This window comes from Capricornis sumatraensis, chromosome 4 (genome assembly GCF_032405125.1).
Source record: "Capricornis sumatraensis isolate serow.1 chromosome 4, serow.2, whole genome shotgun sequence".
Lineage (NCBI taxonomy): Eukaryota > Metazoa > Chordata > Mammalia > Artiodactyla > Bovidae > Capricornis > Capricornis sumatraensis.
This window is the reverse complement of record NC_091072.1, coordinates 158,791,697-158,797,965: the sequence shown is the minus strand read 5'-3', so window position 1 is coordinate 158,797,965 and position 6,269 is coordinate 158,791,697.

The window sequence follows — 6,269 nt, the reverse complement described above, 5'->3', positions numbered from 1 at the left end:
GTTCAGGGTCACGACTCCTATATTAAAGTATGTCTTAAACTCTGTTCCATGGTTATCCACCTCTCACACCTACAGTAATTCATCACTAACTGAGACCTGAAGGCTGAGCAGCTGTAAGCAAATCATGCTTTGGAATCAGGAGAGTATTAAGCTGTGAAGCTCAGCTCTGTGTGATAAATTATCTTAGACTGTCAAAATCTCAAATTTGCAAGGAAATCAGAAAATGCAAGGCTTGAAAAGGCTATTCGATTGTCAGTGCTGTTTAAATATTTATTACTTACAAAGCAGAAAGAGACTCACCAGACTTAGAGAATGAAATTATGGTTACCAGTGGGCAAGGGTGGGGGAGAGGGACAGTTAGGGAGTTTGGGATGGATGTGTACACACAGCTATATTTAAAATGGATCACCAACAAGGACCTATTGTATAGCACAGGGAACTCTGCTCAATGTTACGTGGTGGCCTGGATGGGAGGGGAGTTTGGGGGAGAATGGATACATGTAAATGTATGGCTGAGTCCCTTCGCTGTCCGCTTGAAGCTATTACAGCATTGCTAATTGGCTATACTCCAATATAAATTTAAAAGTTAAAAAAAAAAATTTATTACGAAAAAACTACTAAAATGTGGAGCTGATTTTTTTTTTCCAGAAGCACTATGGCAGCAGTAGCCTGGGCCCTTGCCCTCCAGGTGGCTGACCAGGAAGCTACCTGTAATATAACCTACAAAGCGTTGTAAAATCCAGCCCCCCAGACTGCAACTAAAAACACTTTTCTATAACGAAATGCTGCAGTTTTCTTGTTATCTGAAAGAAAAAGGCAAAATGAGTCTTTATTTTCTCTAGATGCGTCATGCCTTCGATGCAGTAAATATTCAGTAAATATTTCATGAATCAGAAGAGCCTGCCCCTAGAGGTAGAAACAGCCTAGTGTCCATCACAGATGAATGGATAAACAAAACGTGGTCCAACCCTACACAGCCACATGCGATGCCTACCCACGCCACAGCAGGGACCGCCCCGAGGACATGACGCTCAGTGAAACAAGCCAGACACAAAAGAAATACTGTACGGTTTCCCTCACAAGGGCACCTAGAAGAGTCGAGTTCTCAGAGACAGAAAGTAGAATGGGGGTCGCGGGGGGCTGGTTTAATAGGGACAGAGAGAATGGGAGTCAGTTTAATAGGGACAGAGTTTCAGCTTTGCAAGATAAAATGAGTGTGGAGGTGAAGGGCAGTGATGGTGTCCAACAGTGAACTTAACGCCACTGAGCTGTGTATTTTAAATGGTTGAAATGGCAGCTTTTATCTTAAGTATATTTTTACCACCATTTTTTAAGCCCGTGTCTAAAGCCCCAAATAAATCGGGCCCCGAAAATAAAGGTAATGTAACAAACGGAAAAGTACCGAGTGGGAAAAGCTAAGACTTTCCCAGGGAGGAGAAGTAATAGGAAAGAGAGATGGATGAATAAACCAAGCAGTTGAAGATGGAAGAGCAGAGTGGACAGTCCCCTAGAGACAGAAGAGGGTTAACCGGAGGGCCAGCCCCGGAGAAGGAGAGGATGAGGGATTGCTACACCAACCCCAAGGGGACGATGGGGATGCGGAGAATCGCACGTAAATCCTGCTGCAGAGTGGGGTGCGTGGCCTGGTGAGAAGGCCCCCGGCTGCACTGCAGAGCGAGCGCAGCAGAGAGTAACCAGCTTCTGGGAAGAGGGGGCTGTAGACGGTCCCTGCCCTTCCCTCTCTCCTCCCCACCCCTCCTCCCCATCCTGGTCTTCCAGCCTCCAGCTTTCCAGAGCTCCCCGCTGACCCCATGATGGCCCTTCCCCCGCAATCAGGCAGCGTTGCCCCTGCTTCTGGACCCCACACAGAGCCTTGCACACACTCAGAGCCCAATCAGTGTTCGCTGGATGGTTGGAAGGATGGAAGGACGGATGGATGGACGGGTGGATGGACGAAGGGCAAATGATGGATGACAGGAGGCTGGCGGTAATTATGACAGGAGGTTACTCCTGCCACTTGGGATGATTGTGATGTTTGCATCCTCCCAGGAAAGCTTTTATCGATGGACACAAAGTGTTTACGGCTTCTTCGTACACTCAGTCCCAGTGACAGATGTGGGGATGAGGAAATGAGAGAAGGCGGCGTGACATGGAAACATTAGGAAGCAAAGCTTTACTGCAGCTTGCTTTCCGGCTGCCTCTTCAGGAAGGAAAGGGGGGCTGACAAAGCCTGTGCTGGGGGGAGAGTGGGGTCTAGCGTTCAAGGAGGGGCTGGAAGGGATCAAACCACATCAACCCCAAACCCCCCAGGCGCTTCTGAGTTAATGCACACCAGCTGGCTGCTTGGGGCCGTGGGAAACCATAGGACCTGGAGGAGGAGCGCTGGACCAGGCCTGAGACTCTGCATTGCTGACGCACCCCCAAGTGAATCTCACACCTCTGGCTTTTTGGTTCCTGTGTCAGCCTCTGAGTGGAAAGGCTATACAATACTCTTTTATTAAAAGGTCACCATGGGCATCTGGGATAAGAAAATTGCTGCCCGCACCCCCTCCCACCCCGGAATATCACTTGTTTTCTCAGAAATTTCCAAGTGTATGATGCTAAAAGAATCCCCTTTAACGCATTCACTGTATTAAAATGATGCACAGCATCGATCCTCCAGGGCCCAGTGGGAACCCCAGTGACCGAGCCTGGGCCTGGGAGGTTTCTGGCATTCTCAACCTATTTTTTAAATCCTCCAACTACTCAAATAATTACTTTTTAAAAATGTATGCTGGTTAGACTTCCCTGGTGGTCCGGTGGCTAAGAAGCCAATGCAGGGGACACAGGCTCAATCCCTGGTCCAGGAAGGTCCCACACGCCGTGGGACAACTGAGCCCGTGAGCCACAGCTACTGAACAGTCCCTGCTCCGGAGTAAGAGAAGTCACAGCCACGAGAAGCCCATGCATTGCAGCCCGAGAAAGCCCGTGCGCAGCCACAGAGACCTGGTGCAGCCATAAATAAACAAATACAAATTTTAAAAAAAATGTATGCATGCGGCTCCCCTGCCCTCCCCCTTTCGTGGAAAGGGAGACCTGGTGGGGTGCAGGCCGAGGGATGGGAGGGGCAGACCCCTGCCAGGGAGGAGGCGCCTGGGCCATCTGCTCAAGGGAAGGGACAAAAGGCCACTGTGAGTCTGGTCAGTCGTTCCCCCACCAAAGGATGAAGGTCTCCCTTTGAAACCCGGATTCCCCTTTTTAGTAAAGGGACCATTGTCACCAGAACGAGGCTCCAAAGGCCAGGCCAGGGTGGGGGGCGTCTCTCCTATCCTGACCCCCTTCTTCACCTTCCGCCTCCTGTCCCTTCCTGACGCTCCTGCTGAAAGAGCGTTCTGTTCTCTGCCGCCCCCTTCATGCCTTCATCCCCAACTGTCCTTCGCACGGTCTAATTACAGGTTGAATTGTTTCCCCAAAGCATGTTGAAGCCCAATCCTGGGACCGGGACCTTGCCTGGAAGTAAGGTCTTTGCAGATGTCGTGGAGTTAAGATGAGTTGTTAGGGTGGGCCTTCGTCCATAGACCGGCAGAGCACCCGGGAAGCTGGAGGCAGTCCACAAGCCAAGACACACCAAGGGTCCCCTGGGACACCAGAAGCTAGAGAAAGGCATGGGAAGGTCCTCCCAGAGGCTTCAGAGAGGTCTTGTGGATTTGGACCTTGATTTCGGACTTGCCATCCACAGTCAGCCCCAGGGGAGCAGACTGATTACCCTCCAAGGAACCAAATGTATTTGGAGGGTAGTCTGGCTTCCCTGGTGGCTCAGATGGTGAAAAGAAATCCGCCTGCAATGCAGGAGACCTGGGTTTGATCCCTGGGTTGGGAAGATCCCCTGGAGGAGGACATGGCAACCCACTCCAGTTTTCTTGCCTGGAGAATCCCCATGGACAGAGGAGCCTGGCGGGCTACAGTCCACGGGGTTGCAGAGAGTCGGCTATGACTAACTGAGCACTTAGTGAAGTCAGCCAGTCCCCTGTCTGGGATATGGGGTCATCGGGGACTCCTTCTCCTGGACCTATCGGTCACTTGTCTTCAATCTCGTTATCAGCCCTCCTCTCTACAAGCCTGAGCTCATGCTTTTGTCTCACTCACCTGGATCAAGATAAGGGTCTCCCAGACAGGAAATCCCAAATCTGACCACGGCGCTTCCTGGCTTCATTTTTCAAAGGCTTCCCAAGGCCCCCAGTCCTTCCTTGGCGCTCCATGGTCTTGTCACCTGACTCGCCATCTTTTCGCCTGACTCACAGCTGTCCTAAACAAGCCCTCGACTCCCCAGGCCTTGCCTCTCTGACTTGACTCCCTCCCAGGCCCAGCGGCTCACCTCCTTCTCGGTGTCTCTCCATTCCCTGGAGGCCCTTCTGGTTGAGTCATCACACTGGGTGACACGGGTATTTGTCACATTTGCTCGTTCATTCATTCAATAAACGTATCACGTGCCTGCTCGTATAGAGCTTCTGTTCTAGGGGACAAAAGCTCACACACACACACAAAGTTTGAATGGAAGATTGTCATAAGTGAAGGGCAGGTATGCGGGTTTATGGGAATCCCCTGGTGTTCCAGTGCTGAAGACTCTGAGCTTTCCCTGCCTGGGGTGTGAGTTTGATAAGGTCCCACGAGCCACGCGGCCAAAACAAAAAATTATGTGGGTTTAACCACCACGCTGACATTAACGATTCCCACACTTCCCTCTTTGGTCCTGTAGCCACTGGGCTCCAGATCCACAAACCTCAGGGGTTAGCAAACGACCAGCCCAGCTATCCAGCCTGTGCCAGTTTTGTAAGATCTGAGACCTAATGGTGGTTTTTAAATAGTGAAAATATATCAACAAAAGAATGTTTCCTGGCAACTTTTTGCTCTTTTTCTTAATTTTTTTTTCTTTTTTAACAATCAGATTCTTTGCCACTATTGCAGATTTTAATATAAGAATAATCAAGCTCCTTGGAGAAATGAACACTTTTTTTTTTTTTGGCTGCACCATGCAGCAAGCGAGATCTTAGTTCCCCAAACAGGGAGCGAAACTTCTCCCCTTACATTGGAAGTGTGGAGTCTTAACCACTGGGCTTCCAAGGAAGTCCCATGAACACATCTTTTAAATGCTTGATTTTTCTTTAATTTTGCTACCAATTATTTGGAAATATTTGAGAGAACTGTGTTTTAAATAGAAGTTTACTACTTCCCTGGGAGTTCAGACAGTAAAGAATCCGCTTACAATGCAGGAAACTTGAGTTGGATCCCCGGGTCAGGAAGAGCCCCTGGAGAAGGGCATGGCAACCCACTCCAGTATTCTTGCCTGGAGAATGCTATGGACAGAGGAGCCTGGCGGGCTTCAGTCCACAGGGTCACAGACTCAGACACGACTGAGTGACTAACACTTTCACAGCCGACACTCCAGAGCAAGGGGCCTTAGAGGCTGTGGGTGCTGTTCGAGGTTTATATTCATTGCTGGATTTGAAACTTGTATAGAACTTGGAATGTTCTTTATCCTGAGGCCTTTCGTCTGTGGGTCTAGTGTGCCTTATTAATTTCAGAGATCTATTATTCATTTCCCCGCGGAGCAGTCAGGAACGTCCAAGAGAATCACTAGCTAAGGCTCCCGTCACCGCGTCTCCCTGAACCATCCGGACTCCGACAGGCACCAGCGGCCTTGCGTGGGAGCTGTCAGATCTGGAGTCAGGCTTGATGAAAGAGCTGCTTTCCTTCCCGGCCTTTAACAGTCTTCTGAGCTCTGTGTGCAGTTCAAATCGATTCCCCTTGTTTTCCAGGCTGTCTTGGCATTTCCATCTCATTCCTGAAGAAGGCAAGCTATAGCTTTTCATGTATACATCTTAGGATAAACATCAAGATTGGATCTGACTTAAATCACTAAATAACACACACTTTGCCTATCTCATCTGAGGTTTTCTTTTAAAACAATATATATATATATATATATATATATATATTTAATAGAACCTGCCTGACAAACACACCTTCAGCCAACTGATCAAGGCCAATGTCACAGCCGTCAGCCACGGTGACAGCATGTGCCTTGATGTGACGGAATGAAAATGACAATTTGCCCCTGTGGTCATCCCCTCAAGCCCACAACTCCAGTCTGATCAGGAGAAAAACAGCAGGCAAACTCCAAGCCCACACCTCCAGTCTAATCAGGAGAAAAACAGCAGGCAAACTCCAGTTGCTTCTGCACAACCGGCCCAGGCCTCCGCCAAGCTGTCAAGGTCATCAAAAAAGAAAGG